The sequence below is a fragment of the Heloderma suspectum genome, chromosome 2 (genome assembly GCF_057233095.1).
Source record: "Heloderma suspectum isolate Gila_16-S chromosome 2, 16-S_ref, whole genome shotgun sequence".
In the NCBI taxonomy this organism is placed as follows: Eukaryota; Metazoa; Chordata; class Lepidosauria; order Squamata; family Helodermatidae; genus Heloderma; species Heloderma suspectum.
Window position 1 is genome coordinate 45225756 of NC_139459.1, and position 18662 is coordinate 45244417.

Consider the following 18662-nt stretch of genomic DNA (forward strand, 5'->3'; position numbering starts at 1 on the left):
CCTGAATGAAGTTACTGAAATGACAAAAGCTTGGAGTAACCAGGAGTGGACTTTTCTGTGAATGGACTGTGAGCTCAGTTTAGTTCTGGTAACGGAAACAAATTCCAAGGCTCGGAATGTGCTCGGAGGTGCCCACTTCTTTCACTCTAAGAGCCAAGCTATACATTGCTCTAATCAGGGCCACCATGCTCAAGAGGGGAGGATCACACCTTGACACCAATGGAGAGCTTTTTTTCCCTATCTTTTATCCCATCCCCACCCCCGCCTCTGTGTGTGTGTGTGTGGGGGGGGAACTTCAGGGGAAAAAACAGTGGGGGGGGGAAGGTTGAACCCTCCCAGAGCCTGGTGGTCCTGATCCAAATCAGGGCCATGTGTACTTACACAGGAGTAAAGCAAAAGACACGCCTCAGCCACAGGCTACACAATCGGTGTAACATGGAGTTCGGCTCCTATTGTATGTCTTTTGCACCCAGTGCTCGTTCATGGACCTTGGGGTTCTAGTGGAAAAGAAACCTAAAATAAATCTAACAAGCCTCAAGTCTGCTCGCCACCGATCTCGAATCTGCCCCATACTTTCCCTCAATTTCCAAGTCTTATTATAGAGCAGTGTCGGGTCTCCAGCTACAATGACACAAATCAAGCTAATCACCGTAATCGACATACATCTGATTTCATAGTCTATATTCAACAATGGGGGTTTCCATATTGTGTTGCTTGGATCATGGTTTGGTGCAGAATGCACAGGGCTTTTGACTGAAGAGACCTATAGTAAGGGGGGGCAGCAGTGAAATCTTCCCCTCTCTACCAAAGTGCACAAGTGCCGTGGTGACCCAGCCTGGATTTGGGGGGATGGGGACCTCTCTCTTTCTATGTGGCGTATTACTCCAACTTGTTCTTGCAGCATGCGGGCTCTCTCTTTTTATTGCCCTGTGAGGATGCTCCACGTTCTGCTTGAATCACATAGCCAAAAAGGGAGGCATATTCAGCCCAGGGAAAGATGAGTGATGAAAATGAAAGCACTAATCTGAACTGGTAATGATAGAAGTGGCCCCAGCCATTACCATTTGGCTCTCTAATGAGAAGGAAACATCTGGAGTTTCCAAGGCACTGACAGAATGAAAAACCTTTGGAACATTACATCCCAGCCATCTGAATCATCTCACTTAGAGTGAGTACGTTGACCATCTCTCATTCGGCTTAAAACAGCAAAACACTGCCAATTGCCATCACAGCACAGTGTATCACCACAAATGAAATGTATTTATTTGTGTACATGACTCCATAGCACTGCCCTCTGAGCAGTTTATGGTATATTATAAAGTTCATACGCGTTATCCAAAACTGAGCCCTCAAATCGTACGTAACCAGCCAATAGCTAAAATTCAGGCTGGATGGGCTATCCCAAGCGCCCAGGTTGAAGTGCTGACAAGGGCCTCCTTCTCCCTCTGTATCTGGAGCAGCAGCAAATACCCGGACAGGGCTAGTATCAAAAGACAGCAGCGTTGGGCCCCTGCCAAGGTCCCACACCTCAGCAGGGTCCCACTGACAAAAGCCCCCTGGAGTTGCTCCTCCTCTTCCCCATTGCAATTTGCATGTTCCCACTGCGCCGGCCCAGATGACGGTGGTGGTGAGAAGGAATAGGAGCAGATGTCACTGTGTACTGCTCACTGGCTCTCTGCCTGCCAAGCGAGCAACTGGCAGCAATGACAAGACGCAAGAGCAGCTGGTGACAATGGCGGTGAGGAGGCGGACTCGGTGAGGGAGGGGGCCCACTGAGGGAGTCTTGCCCAGGGGCCTTCGAAAACCTTGTGCTGGCACTGTACCTGGAGCAGGGGAAGAAACAGGCAGTTAGTCAGGAACCGGTCCGGTAGCAGACGTCAAGAGCCCAGCCACCTCCCTCAGCGACAAGGTGCCCAGACTGAGAGCCTGGAGCAGATCTGTCAGCTATCTATCAAGATTGGCTCTCTGAGATCACCTGGTTCCCAAAACCAAGAGGGTTCTGGGTTGCAGCATTAGTAAACTTGCACTGCCTACAGTTCCCTCCTTAAGGCAGCAGTAGCAATGGCTCGAGGAGAAAAGAGTCAGTGCTTGATCTGTAGGCTGGCACAAATCTTCAGCACCTTTTTATTTATTTAAATGAATTCAATAAACCAATAACATCTTTGGCCTATGCGGATGCAGGCACTGGCTCTGGGATCACTCTCAGCGACTTGAGATCTGCCCAGTCCTCTTTGAAACTGTTCCCTTGTATACACAGGCTCCCTTTGCCCAATTCGTTTGCACTGGAATGGTCTCAGCAGGCTCTCTCCGCCTTGGAGCTACTTCCATTAGAGACACTGACATCTCCTTATGATTCATATTACTCCTCTGTGGCCGTTCGCCTCCAACACAGCAGGAGTAGCAATCACTCTACTTATAAGCTGATGTCATCGTGTCAAAGCAAAGGAGAGACACTCCACTTCCCTCTTTCTTGCAGAAAACTGCATAACAACGGTTGAAGTGGCTATTTTGGCATAATGGTTACAGCAGGATAGAGAACAAGGCCTATTTTCATTACCTCAATGGCTTTTCATAATAACTTCCAACCCATGGATACCATGAAAAACTTAAATGTTGCCATATTCAGACTGCCACAACTTAGTACTTCTTCAAATATCTGAAAATGTTTGGACTTTATACATCTGCTCTGTACTAGCTGCACTGAGCAGTTTAGTAACTGCTGAGAGTTTTGTATCCCACTTTTCATCCAAGGAGCTGTGGGGAGCATGCCTGGAGTCCCCTCCCCACCCCACCCTCCGCCTAGTTTTCTCCTCATAACAACTCTATGAGGAGTAGAGGCCATTGGACTCTCTCAGGGCATTGAAGAAGGACACAGAAGACACAGCCCCTGATCCTGTGGCTGAAGTTGATTAGGGGCCACGAGCCCTTATCAACTTCATGTAAGATGGGGAGCCAATCCCATCACTGGGCAACTACCAGCTACCAGGATCATTGGGTTCCAGGGAAGGCAGTGGTTTTTCCTCATCCCTAACTCACCTGGGTCACAGTTCCAGGGATGGATGGGGTCAGTAGAAGGTGCAGGCGGTACCCAAACCAAGAACTCTACTCAGGCAGCTGAGCCCACCAGCCAGGTGTCCTCTTTTACAGAGAACAGTCCTCTGTTTGAAAGGCTGTCAGAGGACTGTATTTTGAAGGTGTACTCTCTTTGAAAGAACCATCAGCTGACCTTGGAGTTGCCCATCAGCAGCACCTGGACAGCAGACTGAGCAAGGGACACAGGTCACCTGGTCCTACTCTTCTCCGCTATGCTGAGATGTACTCCATTTTGATTTAAATTATAGACATAGTTTCTAAATCTGCATCAGTACATATAAATTAGTGCATGCACATTGTTGTCCTCCTCTTTGGCGATTCACAAGTGGCCACCCTAGGGCCCAGGTACCTTACGCCTCCCCATGCCCCCAGGGAGCAGGGCCAAAAGGGTTAGTAACGCAGGCCAAAGCAGTTACTGCAGTGGTCTTTCCTATGCTGAAGCACCACCCACAGCCATAGAGGGCACAACTCCTCATCCGCCCAGTCAGAATTGGTAACCTGAGGGACCAATCGGGACCAGAGTGCCTCCTGGGCCCCCAGTCTGAGCACGCCATCCAGCTGAGCAGTCACACAGGCAGCCTTGCCTTTCTTCACCTATTGACCTGAACCCTGAACACCAGCTCACGTCCGATCACATTGTCTGCCCCCCTGTCAGAGGCATGTCTTCTGTTTCAGCTGCGGCCTGTCTCAGAGCTTGGCCAAGGCCTAGCAGAGAGAGAGAGCTGGTCAGCCTCCTCCTGCATGGAGGAGGAGGGGTGGCACGGCAGGGGTGTAAGACCGGTCACTCCACACACGCGCCCCTGTCTCCTATTGCCAAGTCTGTTGCTGTCCCCCAGCTGCCTCGGGACGTAGCTTTTCTCCCATTGCTGCAAGGGCTCTGGCAGTCAGCATCCAGATGCTCAAGACCCCCGGGGCCCTTCTGACCCGGCCACGAAAATATAAAGGCCACAGAGCTGTGCAAAAGTCATCACAATGCCCCTCCTCCCACCAATACGAGGCCCACATAAGAAGAGCCCTGCTGGATCAGAACAAATGTCCAACTAGACTAAGGGTGCTGACCCTCTTTCAGCCCAAGGGATGAATTCCATTTCAGAGAAGCTCCTGTGGCGGGGTGGGGAGGAGGTGCACCAGGCAGAGCTAAAGGTGGGAGGAGGAAAAATACCCGCATATTTAGCTTAAAGCGTGTAATGACAGTAACCATGCCTTAAGAGAGGCATTTCATTCTTTTAAATTGGGGGGGGGGGCTGCACAAAAGTTGGGAAACCACCAAATGATTGTGGGGGGGAGGGACTTGACCCTCTGTGGAACCCCGGGGGGTCAGATTGGGACCCAAGAAGGCTGGATTTGGCCCCAGACCCGAGGTTCTGCCCCCCTGATCGAGTCCAGCATGGCTTCTTGGAACCCCACAAGTCAGTGGAGGCCTATGGCTCCAATCCAGTGTCAGTGGCCGCGGTGAATCCGCTCCAGGTTTCAGTCAGAATTCTAAAGGAGCTCTCCAAGGTGTGAAACAAAGTACGAAGTAGCTTGGATAGCTCCTTTAGAGTTCTGATTGGTTCTGACTGAAACCCGGAGTGGATTTATCACCCTGCTGACATCCAAGCCACCAGCCTCCAATGCCAAAAGTAGGAGATGAAAGCTGTAGCCCTCTCCTCTCGTAGCTCCCCAGCAATCAGTACTCAGGACAGAGGTATAGTGCCTCTGAATGGGAAGGCTGTAGTAGCTATCATGGCTCATACCCGTTGATAAGTTAGGCTGAAGACAGCGATTGGCCTGAAGGTCATGGCTGAGTGGGGTCCATGAGTTCACTATACCCCTGAGAGTATCACTTGAGAGTTACAAGAGGCTGCTGGAAATCGATGCTGGAGTATGTGTCCCTTACGTCTGCTTTTCCATCATCTCCCCATTATTACAGAATAGTTCCGCTAGGCTAGTTGGAGGTTCTCTGGCAAATGCTCCTTGCAATGGCAGTTCTACTTTCCCAGCTTGGTCCCTGCAATGTGTTGAAATGCAATCTCTTCTTCCCAACTCTTCAGTTGTGGGGGGAGGTTCAGTTTAGTCGGAAGGACCAGTAATAAGCAGTGGTAGAAAGGAAACAGAGGTAGTTCATCTGGTTCTTTTGTTGTTGAACAAGTACATACACAGTTGCTAATCTGCAATTCCAAGAATTGCATTTGGTTATATCTTACCATACCAGGAAACCCTTGTTCCCTCAATATTTAACAAATTAATCTGGTTTCCCATATCAGATATTGGCATGCCTGGCATTAGTAGAATCTTTGGGAAATCAGTATTCCTGCAAGGTTACAAAATGTTATAGAAGAGGGGTGGGCAGAAAGCAGATCTCCAAGTGTTCTGGACTTCAACTCCCATCAGAGAACAAAAGGCCTACAACTCCCAGCATGCCCCATCCTGGCTGGGGCATGCTGGGAGTTGTAGGCCTTTTTCTGTCTAAACATGCATAGGATTGTGCCTTAGTGAACTGTTTAAACTGCTGACCTGCCGACCTTCCAGTCTGTAGTTCAGCATCTTAACCACTAAGCCACTGCGGCACCCTTTATTATTATTGGTACTGGATATTGTTAACTAATCTACTGGTATCTCTTGTGCTTACTTACATTTTGGAATATTTTAAATGAACACGGAGTTAATGTAATGTATTATAATTATTGCTATTGAATTTGGTTGTTTGGTGGATCATTCTGAGCACAATGTATTGTGAGAAATGCAGCATACAAATCAACTGACTTTGACTCTGTTTTCAGAAGCAGTCTGTTCTTTGATTATCAGATCTGGGAGAAAACAACAAGGTGAGGGGGGGCTATTGCCTTCACACCCTGCCTGTGAGCATCAACTAGATGGAAACAGAAGACTGGACTACATAGATTTTTCATAGAATTATAGAACCATAGAAGTGGAAGGGACCATAGAGGCCATCCAGTCCAGCCCCCTGCTCAGTGCAAGAATTTGGCCTGATCTTCTGATGTAATGAGTGACCTGGCAGGTGAGTACAACTGAGAACTGTGCCCTCATCAATTGTTCATAAATCAGATATTGCTATGTCATGGAGACCACATACAACGTAAGGCCCCAAGTAATACACTAGCTTTCTATATTTCTTTCATTTCCTTTCTTAAAAATGTCCTTGAGATAAATGATCAAATGGAAGACACTGCAGCAGCCAGCAAAAAGTAACACATCAGTGAATAAAAACTTTGTATGCATCTTTGCTTCATTTTACAGAAAAAGTTATTAGTATGGCCAGCAAGTTAAATGTGTCCTGATGAATGACTGGATGAATGAACAAGAACCACACTATATTTCTAAACTCCTGTTAGAAATAAATTTTCTGGCAGTGGAGGCTTGTGACTCCAATGTCAGTGGGGCTGTGTATCCAGTCCGGTTTCAGTCAGAACCAGTCAATACCCTTCTGACTAGTTCTGACTGCAACCTGGAGCAGATCCACTGCTCCACTGACATTAGAGCCACCACCCTCTACTGCTTTCATAGTCATGAATAATTACAATAGAAAAGTAGCTTGAGACCAATAGTTTAAGGAAAGATTGAACAGCTGCAGCCAGATCCTCTGTGCGAGAAAGGGAAGTTTAATTTCATTTAATTTCATTTCTTATATGTCTATACTGGCCCATAGCTGAAGCTCTCTGGGCGGTTCACAAAAATTAAAAACCATTAAAATACATTATATAAAATATAAAAAGCATTCACATAACAATATAAAACAAATAACATACAACACAACAACATATATCTAAAAGAATTTAAAACAATCAGTCAGAGACAACCCGAGGCTCATTATACGCTGCCAAATGCCTGAGAGAAGAGGGCAGTTTTAACCTGGTGCTGAAAAGATGACAATGTTGGCACCAGGCAAGCCTCGTCAGGGAGATTATTCCATAAATGGGGAGCCACCACCGAAAAGGCCCTCTCCCAAAGTTGTCACTTTGGTGGGCCCTAGATCTTGGAAACAGGGGTAGCTTTGCATGGCAAGCTGAGATCTGAGCACCAAACTAGTCATAATGTTAAATGTGCCACAAGAAACCACATCAAGTTTTTAAAAAATAATAACAGGCATAGGGAGACTAATTTTCATTGACTGCAACATGCAGGCAGGGCTAGTTTAACCCTTCTGTCCACAACTACAAACCTGCTGAAAACTGCCTTTTTAAAAAAAGGTCGTATTGCTGCCAATGGGAGATATTTTTCCTTCATATCCATGGTGGCTGGAGGGGAATTTTTGTTGGGATCTTGGCTGGGTAGGGAAGGGTTAAAACTCTTCACCCTATGTGCTAAAGTCCTGCTAAAAAACACTTTTCCTGTGCCTGCTATTCTTTAAAAAAAACTTTAAACAAACCCTCTGATGTGGTTTATAATGACTTCTAGTTTGGCCCTGAAAAGAACCCAGGAGTTAAGCTATGAGTGGGCTAGGGATGGCGGAGAAATCCGCCACGGACTCCAATGAGGCCGGATTCTTTAGAATCCAGCCCCCCAGAGTCCATGGCGGAATGGACTACCCCCCCCGCCACTGCCCAAAATCTCCCCGGGACGGACCCTACCAGGCGGCGGCTAGTCCAGGTCCATCGTCTTTGTTCCGCAGCTATCCGCCACCTGCCACCCCCTTTTCTCTCCCCACCTCTTCTTCCCACTTTTGAAATTAGGCTGAAGGCCACAAGTTGCCTTCCCAGGTTAGGCAATCTAAGGATAGGAGCTCAGGAGCATCGTAGCTTAAGGGAGGGTGCAATAAGCTAAGAAACGGGAATGGGAAAGGGAAAGATTGTGCAAAGGGGCAAAGGAGACAGGGAATTGAGGCACAAAGAGAATATAAGAAGAGCCATGCTGGATCGGACCAAAGTCCAGCACTCTCTTCCCACAGTGGCCAACTAGGCGTTCCAACAGGAAGCCCACAAGCAGGACATGAGGCACCCTGCTGCTCATGTTCTCCAGCAACTGGCATACAGAGGCATACTGCTTCTGATACTGGAGGAAACATAGAACCATCAGGGCTAGTAGCCATTGATAGCCTAATCCTCCATGAATTTGTCTAATCCCCCTTTAAAGCCGGAACTCCTTTGAAGAGGCTAATGAAATACATTTTTGAAGGAATCTCACAGCACTCGGGAAGGCTGAACACTGCTGGAGATAAAAGGAGGCAGGTAGACTATAGAGATGCTGGCCAAGAGACAGGGTGACTAAAAGAGGCAAGACAAAGTAGGCCAGGAAATGAAGGGACAACACCTGGTGGAGCCACAGTGTAATAAAAGGAGGAAAGCAAAGGAGAAAGGAGAACTGGGGCAAAGCTTCACCCAGCATGGAGAGGCAGGAGGAGCTGGGTACTGAAGAAGTCATCCAAGGGAGCATTGGAGGGTGGAGACTGTGAACCAGGCAGCCAAGGGACAGAGGTTTGCTAGGTTTACTGTCTAGACCTACCTCCCCCAACCTGGTACCCTCCAGAGCTACAACTCCCAAGATTCCTGACTGTTGACTATGATGGCTAGGGCTGATGGGATTTGTAGTCAAACACATTTGGAGGACACTGGATTGGGGAAGGTAATTGGGGGAGGACAAGATCATGGCAAATCGGCTGTACGTTTAAGAATTGCATAGACGTTTTTGGTTTGGTTTGGTTTTAGCTGCTGGTGGCTTTTATTTTCACCGTAGCCTTATGGCCTATCAACAATAAAGGGGCAACCGGGACTCTAACAAAGGCTGACAGGGCAGAGATTGTACTGTGACTATCTTAAGCAAATTGCTTCAGATTATTTCTTATATATTATGACAGACAAAAAGTCCTTCCTTCTGCACCAGGGCTCTTTAGCACAATGCCATCAATGCTCTTCCACAATCATCTCAAAGCAGAATAATAACTCACATTATTTCTTCCACTAACCCTGTGGCATCCTTGTCCAGAATTTATGCTAATGCATAAATGAGCAGCACAATGGTGGGAGTAACTTACATATTACATTTGGGCAATAACACTCCCCTAACAAACACACACATACACACTTTCCTCCCCCCCCCCACAACCCCCTTTCTTTTCCAGTACATATGCACTATACAACATAGTTCTATACATTTTTTTAAAAAAATTGAAATAGTACAACACTTTGTCATTGATGTTCAATTGGCCTTTAACATTCTCATAACATTTTTGCTGTATTTTTCTGGTGCTTCAGCATTAAAAAGAAGGTGGCTTGAAATTTTTTCAGGCTTATTAAATAGGCAGACATGGATCTTTGAGACATAGGAAACAAATGGATATGGGATCTCAATGCATGAGAGAGGCATTATTATATATTCTCATTTATTTTTTCACCTTTCCAAAGTGCATGCTATCCTGCTTGCCTGTTTTGACTGAGGGAGCACATCAATTTTGTGTTTTCAATGAACTATTGAAAAGATCTCTACTGAAACAAGGTAGTCCACATTCTGAGATGTGCTCAGATCTACTTGACATTTTGGGATGAAGACACTCCAGCTGCAATAATTTGACATTCGGGCTTATGAGATGTTAAAAAACTTGCAGCGTGAACAAACACCTCTGTTTTGCTTCACACCACGTTCTAGCCTTTTTCCATTTTTTTTTTCTGGGTGAAAGTCCATTAATCACCATGCCATGACAAAAACCAAACCAGATCACATAAAACAAAGGTGCATCTCACTGAACTTCACAGCACAAAAATAAGTGGTTCGTATTCCAAGTTCTCACAGCTCAGAAAAACTTCAAATATTGCCCATTATAAAACTAAATTTCAAAATGGAGACTCAATCAAGCTCTCCAAATCTGAGTCAGGCTAGCATCTGAGCATCTCTTCCAAGTGTGAAGTTTTACTGCTGCTTTTAGTGAGATCGTTATTATATTGTGTTCTAATGTGGGTTTTATGAACTATTTTTTACTGCATTGTTTGCATTGTTAATTATTATCTGCGTTTTGTACTGTCCACTGCTCTGGACACTTTTAATAGAAAAACCATCAATAAATGCAAAGAAGTGAATCATAGTACAATCCTGGGCATGCAAGTGCCATTGAGTTAAATAAGGCTTACTCCCTAGTAAGTGTGTATAGGATCACAGCCTGAATAACACAATGGCTGCATTGAGTGACACCATTTTATTTATTTATTTATTTATTTATTTATTTATTGCATTTATACCCCGCCTTTCTCCCTCTCGCAAGGAACTCAAGGCGGCTTACATTATCCTCCTCCTCACCGTTGTATCCTCACAACAACAACCCTGTGAGGTAGGTTGGGCTGAGAGTCTGTGACTGGCCCAAAGTCACCCAGTGAGCTTCCATGGCCAAGTGGGGACTAGAACCCGGATCTCCCGGCTCCCAGTCCGTCACTCTCACCACTACACTACACTGGCTCTCAATGATTTGAAAAACCATGATTTGCTTTTTCATTTGAACTTATATCAGCTCACAAATCATAGTTTGTGAGAGGCTGCCAAACCAGGACATCAAACCATGGTTCAAAGTTGGTTTGCAAACCCCCATTTATGCTAACTGTGGTTTGCCATTGCATCTGGATTGACAAACTGTAATTAAAGCTCTTGTTCCACCTCAAAAAGCTGCTGTATGAAAGAGATGGGAGCAAACACATAGATTTAGGAAGCTGAGGGCTGAGCAAATGCAAAACCAAAGCAGACAAACAGCTCTAACCAGTGGTTTGCCTGTTGTATGTTTGGAAGCTCAACCAATTATGTGGGTTCTTAACTATGGTTAGCACAAACAATGGTTTGGCATGATGTCTATTGTGCCCCATGCCAGAGCAGATATAGATATCTTCATCATCTCTGTTCATCCCAGCTGATCTCTGTTCATGGTCACTGGAGAAGAAAAATGAAGCTAAAATAAATTTGGTCTCCAAAAGAAGTTACATGAGAATTCTCTTATCAATTTGGATGTCAAATATTTACCAGAAAAAAAATTGAATAGTCACAAACGTTGCATGTATGTTTGTTTTTTGTTTACTTGTAAATGTTGTATCCTGCTGCAAACAAAAATATGTGATTTCATTTGTAGTTTCTGATATTTGACCATTTATATTTGAAAGTATTTAATACATGATATTATACAGTGATGTTTAGTACTGAACAGTAACTAACACTTGTCATTATATGAGATTTCATACTTGACCCCTACGAGGCTCAAAACAATCAAGAAATCCCAACAAATCTGAGGTTGTCATCCAATGCACACATACACGGAAGTAAGACCCACTCGACTCAATGACACTTACTTAGGATTCTGTTGAAATGCACTCAAGTTTTAAACATTGAGGCAAAAGCTGAAATTTTATTTCAGTCATATTAAAAAGAAAAAAGTTCTTATCCCAATTAAGTTCAAGTATATATTCCAGCGAAATATATGAAAAGAAAATCCGATGCTGTAAAGAACAATATTGTTTAGGAACCTGGAATGTCAGATCAATGAATCAAGGTAAGCTGGAGGTGGTCAAACATGAGATGGCAAGATTGAACATCGACATCTTGGGAATCAGCGAACTAAAATGGACAGGCATGGGTGAATTTAATTCAGGTGACCATCATATCTACTATTGTGGGCAAGAATCCCTTAGAAGAAATGGAGTAGCACTCATAGTCAACAAAAGGGTAGGAAAAGCAGTACTGGGGTACAATCTTAAAAATGATAGAATGATCTCAGTACGAATCCAAGGCAAACCATTCAACATCACAGTAATTCAAGTCTATGCCCCAACCACTGAGGCCGAAGAAGCTGAGGTTGATCGGTTCTATGAAGACCTACAACACCTTCTAGAACTAACACCAAAAAAAGATGTCCTCTTCATCATAGGGGATTGGAATGCTAAAGTAGGAAGTCAAGAAATCACCGGGATAACAGGCAGGCATGGCCTTGGTGTACAAAATGAAGCAGGACAAAAGCTAATAGAGTTTTGCCAAGAGAACATGCTGATCATAGCAAACACTCTTTTCCAACAGCACAAGAGGCGACTCTACACATGGACGTCACCAGATGGTCAATATCGAAATCAGATTGATTATGTCCTTTGCAGCCAAAGATGGAGAAGCTCCATACAGTCAGTCAAAACAAGACCTGGAGCTGACTGTGGCTCAGATCATGAGCTGCTTCTTGCAAAATTTCGGCTTAAATTGAAGAACGTCGGGAAAACCACTAAACCGTTCAGGTATGACCTAAATCATATCCCTGATGAATATACAGTGGAGGTGAGGAATAGATTTCAGGGATTAGACCTGATAGACAGAGTGCCTGAGGAACTATGGACGGAGGTCCGTAACATTGTTCAGGAGGCAGCAACGAAATCCATCCCAAAGAAAAAGAAATGCAAGAAAGCCAAGTGGCTGTCTGATGAGGGTTTACAAGTAGCTGAAGAAAGAAGGGAAGCGAAAAGCAAGGGAGAAAGGGGAAGATATACCCAACTGAATGCAGAGTTCCAGAGAATAGCAAGGAGAGACAAGAAGGCCTTCTTAAATGAACAATGCAAAGAAATCGAGGAAAACAACAGAATGGGAAAGACTAGAGATCTCTTCAAGAAAATTGGAGATCTCAAGGGAACGTTTTGTGTAAAGACGGGCATGATAAAGGACAAAGAAGGCAGGGACCTAACAGAAGCAGATGAGATTAAGAAGAGGTGGCAAGAATACACAGAAGAACTATACAGGAAAGATCTGAATATCCCTGATAGCCATGATAGTGTGGTCACTGAACTTGAGCCGGACATCCTAGAGAGTGAAGTCAAGTGGGCCTTAGGAAGCATTAGTAACAACAAAGCTAGCGGAGATGACAGTATTCCAGCCGAGCTATTTAAAATCCTAAAAGATGATGCTGTTAAAGTGCTGCATTCAATATGCCAACAAATCTGGAACACTCAACAGTGGCCACAAGACTGGAAAAGGTCAGTTTACATTCCAATTCCAAAGAAGGGCAACGCCAAAGAGTGTTCAAACTACCGCACCATTGCGCTCATTTCACATGCCAGCAAGGTGATGCTCAAAATCCTACAAGCTAGGCTTCAGCAGTATGCGAACCGAGAACTACTGGAAGTACAAGCTGGGTTTAGACGAGGCAGAGGAACTAGAGATCAAATCGCCAACATTCGCTGCATCATGGAGAAAGCAAGAGAATTCCAGAAAAACGTCTATTTCTGCTTCATTGACTACGCTAAAGCCTTTGATTGTGTGGATCACAACAAACTGTGGCAAATTCTTAAAGTGATGGGAGTACCAGACCACCTTACCTGTCTCCTGAGAAACCTGTACGAGGGTCAAGAAGCAACAGTAAGAACCAGACATGGAACAACCGATTGGTTCAAAATTGGGAAAGGAGTACGACAAGGCTGCATATTGTCACCCTGCTTATTTAACTTATATGCAGAGTACATCATGAGAAATGCCGGGTTGGATGAATCAGAGGTCGGAATTAAGATTGCTGGGAGAATTATCAACAACCTCCGATATGCAGACGATACCACCCTAATGGCAGAAAGCGAAGAAGATCTAAAGAGCCTCTTGTTGAGGGTGAAAGAGAAGAGTGCAAAAGCTGGTTTGAAACTCAACATTAAAAAAACTAAGATCATGGCATCTGGCCCCATCACTTCCTGGCATATAGAAGGGGAAGAAATGGAAGCAGTGACAGATTTTACTTTCTTGGGCTCCAAGATCACCGCAGACGGTGACTGTAGCCATGAAATTAAAAGACGCTTGCTCCTTGGGAGGAAAGCTATGGCACACCTAGACAGCATAGTAAGAAGCAGAGACATCACCTTGCCGACAAAGGTCCGTCTAATCAAAGCTATGGTTTTCCCAGTAGTAACGTATGGCTGTGAGAGCTGGACTATAAGGAAGGCTGAGCGCCGAAGAATTGATGCTTTCGAACTGTGGTGCTGGAGAAGACTCTTACGAGTCCCCTGGACTGCAAGGAGGTCAAATCAGTCCATCCTAAAGGAAATCAACCCTGAGTGCTCATTGGAAGGACAGATAATGAAGCTGAAGCTCCAGTATTTTGGCCACCTAATGCGAAGAGAAAACTCCCTGGAAAAGACCCTGATGCTGGGAAAGACTGAAGGCAAAAGGAGAAGGGGACGGCAGAGGATGAGATGGCTAGATAGCATCACGGATGCAATGAATATGAACTTGAGCACACTCCGGGAGAGAGTGCAGGACAGGAAGGCCTGGCGTGCTATGGTCCATGGGGTCACGAAGAGTCGGACACGACTGAACGACTGAACAACAACATATATTCCAGCATCTTGTCCTGCACTTCCTGTTTGACCTGTGAGTTAGGGAAGCAATGAGGAGCTAGACTTAAAAGTTAAGAACATAAGAAAAGTCATACTGGATCTGACCAAGCATCCATCTAATCCAGCATTCTATTCACATAGTGGCCAACCACCTGCCCACAGGAAACTCACAAGCAGGACATGAGTTCAACAGCACCCTCCTGCCCATGTTCCCCAGCAACTGGAGGAAGCATATAGCCATCAAGACTAGTAGCCATTAACAGCCTTATCCTCCATGTTTTTGGTGATCATGTACACGGTATGAGTCATGACTTGGCCACATCTGTACAGAACATTTCAATTTTTATTTTATATGTTTCTTTATTCATTTAAAACATTTTATACTGCCCTTTATCGAATAAGATTCCATGGCAATGTACAGTGAAACAGTATCATCCATATCATAACAAGACGCAGCAAATAAAACCACAAAAACAATATTAGGGCATTATGTAGGGCATTAGGGGGTTGGACTCGATGGCCTTATAGGCCCCTTCCAATCCTACTATTCTATGACACTATTCTATGATTCTATGTACACTTTAAAATATAAATAAATAAATAAATAAATAGGCCTTAGAGACCAATCCTGTCACTTCTGGAGCATGTCTGCGGGGTCATAGGATGCAGTGGATCTTCCATCCCAAAGCTGGAAATAGAGCTCTGACCTCTGTGGATCCCCTGCACCCCGACTGTGGGTCCCCCCGCACCGCACCTAAGTTCTGTCGAGCTACCGTGGAAAGCTCTGTGGTGGCTCCTGTTCGCAAGTGGCTGAATAACTGAGTCCACGAAATGGAAGGTTTGACAAAGCAAACTTTATTTGCTGGCAAAAAGCACACACACACACACTGACACTAGAACTGAACCTCTTTCTGTACAATTAGAAGACCTGGTTACAGCAGCAAGAAACGTCTTTGGCCTCTGCCTTGCATTGTTCTCTGCATGTATCTAAGGGAGCTGCTGTGGAGGGGGGTGAAGAGGGAACCTCCTCCTGCAGCTGGACCTTTGAAACCTGAGGAGCTGGCCTAGCCATGTCTGGACTAGCCTGGGAACATACCGCCCCCATGTCTGGCGGTTCTTCTTCAGAATCTGAACTACTCTCCCACTCCCTGCACTCAGAAGCACTCCTGACATCATCCCCACTGCCATGAGGCCCCCCTCCTGCTCCCCCCTGGGGTCCCGGGCTTGTGAGGGTACTGCTGGTGGAAGAGGCACAGCAGCAAATGAGCATGCAAATGTTCAGCTGGTTCCCAGGAACGTTCATCCAGTCCATACCCCTTCCAGTCCACCAAGTATTGAAGGCGCCCCCCTTTATGTAGACTACGGCTTTATGTAGACTTTATGTAGACTACGGCGAAAATAAGGGCAACGCAAATAGCGTTGCCCTTATTTTCTCCGTAGTCTATGTAATCTTTACGTAGACTACAGCGACCAAATCAGGAACGTGAATGGCGGCTCCCTATGGGGGCCGTCATTAGCCGTACGCGCTTTTTTTTTTTTTTTTTAAGTCAGCCGTGATAGGCTACGTGACGATTTACGTAGCCTATCACGGCTGACTTTGCAAATCTAGCCGTGATAGGCTATGTTAATCGTCACGTAGCCTATCACGGGGGCGGGGTTTTTTTTTTAGTTTTATTGGAATGGCGGCGGCAGCAGCCGGTCGAAAGATCGGCTGCCGTCCCCGCCCCTGACGAAGACCCGATGAACCGCTGCCGGGAGGGACATTCGGGAAAGGTAAGTCCCGTCCCGCGGGGGGGTGGAGAATTTCTCCCCGAAACTTCTTCAGGGGGCCGAACACGTTGGCACTCAGCCCCCCGAAGTTTCGGGGAGAAATTCTCCGCCAACCCTAGCCCTGAGCACAGGATAAAGTGGGCCATTTTCGAAAATAAGTCCACTATGACCAGAATGGTGGTCTTACCTTGTGAGCGGGGCAAGTTGGTGATGAAGTCGAGGGAGAGCAGCTTCCAGGGGCCTGAGGGTGTAGGCAGGGGGCGGAGTAAGCCAGTAGGTTTGCCCGAGGAGTCTTTCGCTTGCTGACAGGTATTGCTAGAGATGTTAGAGAATTCCACCACGGACTCCAGAATTCTTTAGAATCCGGCCCCCTGGAGTCCATGGCGGAATGGAGCAATCCCCCCCGCCACCCTGCGGAATCCCCTCGGGACAGAGCCTACCTTTGTCGGCCATCTGCTGCCCCGCGAATGGCTGCCCCAGTCTGCAGCCGCCATTTCCTCTGTACTTTAGCCGTGATAGGCTACATAAGTATTTATGTAGCCTATCACGGCTAACGCAGGGACGCCATTTGCGTCCCTGCCTTTTGCCGTGATAGACTATGTAAATATATATGTAGCCTATCACAGCTAACGCAGGGACGCAAATGGTGTAGCGGATGACATTTGCATCCCTGTGGTAGCCGTGATAGGCTACATATATATTTATGTAGCCTATCATGGCAAAAGGCAGGGACACAAATGGCGTAGTGGCCTCCATTTGCATTCCTGCCTTTTGCTGTGATAGGCTACGTAAATATATATGTAGCCTATCACGGCTACTGCAGGGACGCAAATGGTGGCCACTACGGAGGCCGCCATTTGCGGCCACAGCCCAGCAGTGGACAGAAGTCCTGCTGCGGGCGGCCCCGGCCGGTAGCTCCATGGGCCCCCTGCGGAGTGGAGCTGGCCGGGGAGGATTCCGGGGGGGAGGACGGATCGCCTCCCCCCCAGCGGACGGCCCCAGCAGAACGGGGTAAGTAAGCCATACACCCCTAGGTATCACAGGAGGCAACATAGGATTTGACATCCCGATATACTCGGGCCACCAGAAGTCCTGAGAAACACCATATAAGGTCTTAGAGAAGCCAAAATGCCCAGTGGGGGGGGAGCTGTGGCACTGATGGAGGACTTTTTCTCGGAGGAGTTTGGAAGGCACATAAACCCTGTGTGAGTAGCAAAGCAGTCCTCCTTGCAAGGAGAAGGGCGTAGACTTGGGGGTGCCAGTAGTTTGTCCTAGTTCCGCCACCTTTTCACGCACAAAGGGATCCTGAGCTTGTTCGGTGCGAAGGAGCTTTATCCAAGATTGAGGTTCAACAGCAGCTGCCAGACTGTGGGGGGGGGGGGTAGGATCAGGGCGGGGGAGGGGCTCTCCTCACCTCCTGGCTGTAGATCCAGCTTACAGGAGAGTGTGTCTGCCTGTTGGTTGTTGGTGGCTCTCACATGGCGGATCTTAAGGTTAAATCATGAAAACAATAGACCACCTAATCTGACACTGATTTAAGGCTTGGGCTGTCCAGAGATGTTCCAGGTTACGATGGTCAATTCTCACTTGGACTTGGTGCTACCTGTGCCCCCTCCAAAAGATGACACCACGTCTCTAAGGCAGACTTTATGGCTAACAGTTCTTTCTCCCAGATGGTATAATTCCACTCAGACGCGTTTAATTTTCTGGAGTCGTATGCACAAGGCTGCAGCTCACCTCCTACTGGTCCTGGCTGGAAGAGTACGGCCCCCACTGCAAAGTCAGAGGCATCTGTTTGCACTACAAAAGGCTTCCGTGGGTTGGGATGTAAAAGGATAGGCTCAGAACTAAATAGCCCTTTCAGCTCTTCAAAAGACTGTTGGGTGGAGGCGGTCCAGTGAAAGGGAGATTTCTTGCCTTTGAGGAGGTCTGTGAGAGGAGTTGTCAGTCTTGCATAGCCGGGCAGGAACTTTCTGTAGAAACTGGCAAAACCCAGGAAACGTTGTAAGTCCTTCTTTGTGGATGGAGCCTGCCAGGAGAGGACGGCATGGACCTTTGCAGGATCCATCTTGATGCCTTCTGCTGAAATAATATAACCCAGGTAGTCCAAAGAAGTCAAGTCAAACACACATTTCTCCAGCTTAACAAAGAGATGGTGTTCCCAGAGGCGCTGTACGACAGCTTTCACATGTTGTTGATGGGAGTGGGGGTCCGAAGAAAATATAAGTAAATTATCTATATAAATTATAAGAAAAGTGTCCAAATAGTCCCGGAAGATGGCATTCACAAAATGCGAAAACGTAGAGGGAACGGACGCTAGGCCAAAAGGCATGACTACGTATTCATACAATCCATACCTAGAACTGAAACTGGCCTTCCACTCATCCCCCTCCCGGATGCGAATCAGGTTAGTTTAAAGAAGGTACAGGAGTATACAACCATTTCCAGAATGTCATCCGCAATGTCAGAGAGAAGTTTAATAATACACTAAATAAAACTTTATAGGTACACAATAAATTGGGAAAAGATGAAACAGTCTGG

General features: G+C 46.3%; 1 long non-coding RNA gene across 1 annotated transcript in view; it reads right to left on the reverse strand.

Annotated features, from left to right (window-relative positions):
- Window positions 1-1241: 1241 nt before the first annotated feature.
- The window catches only part of LOC146352155 (uncharacterized), an 84809-nt gene continuing 67388 nt past the window's right edge, over window positions 1242-18662 (reverse strand). Inside the window, exon 3 of the long non-coding RNA XR_014787617.1 lies at window positions 1242-1823. This is a non-coding gene — a long non-coding RNA (uncharacterized LOC146352155). The remainder of the gene's footprint in view (window positions 1824-18662) is intronic.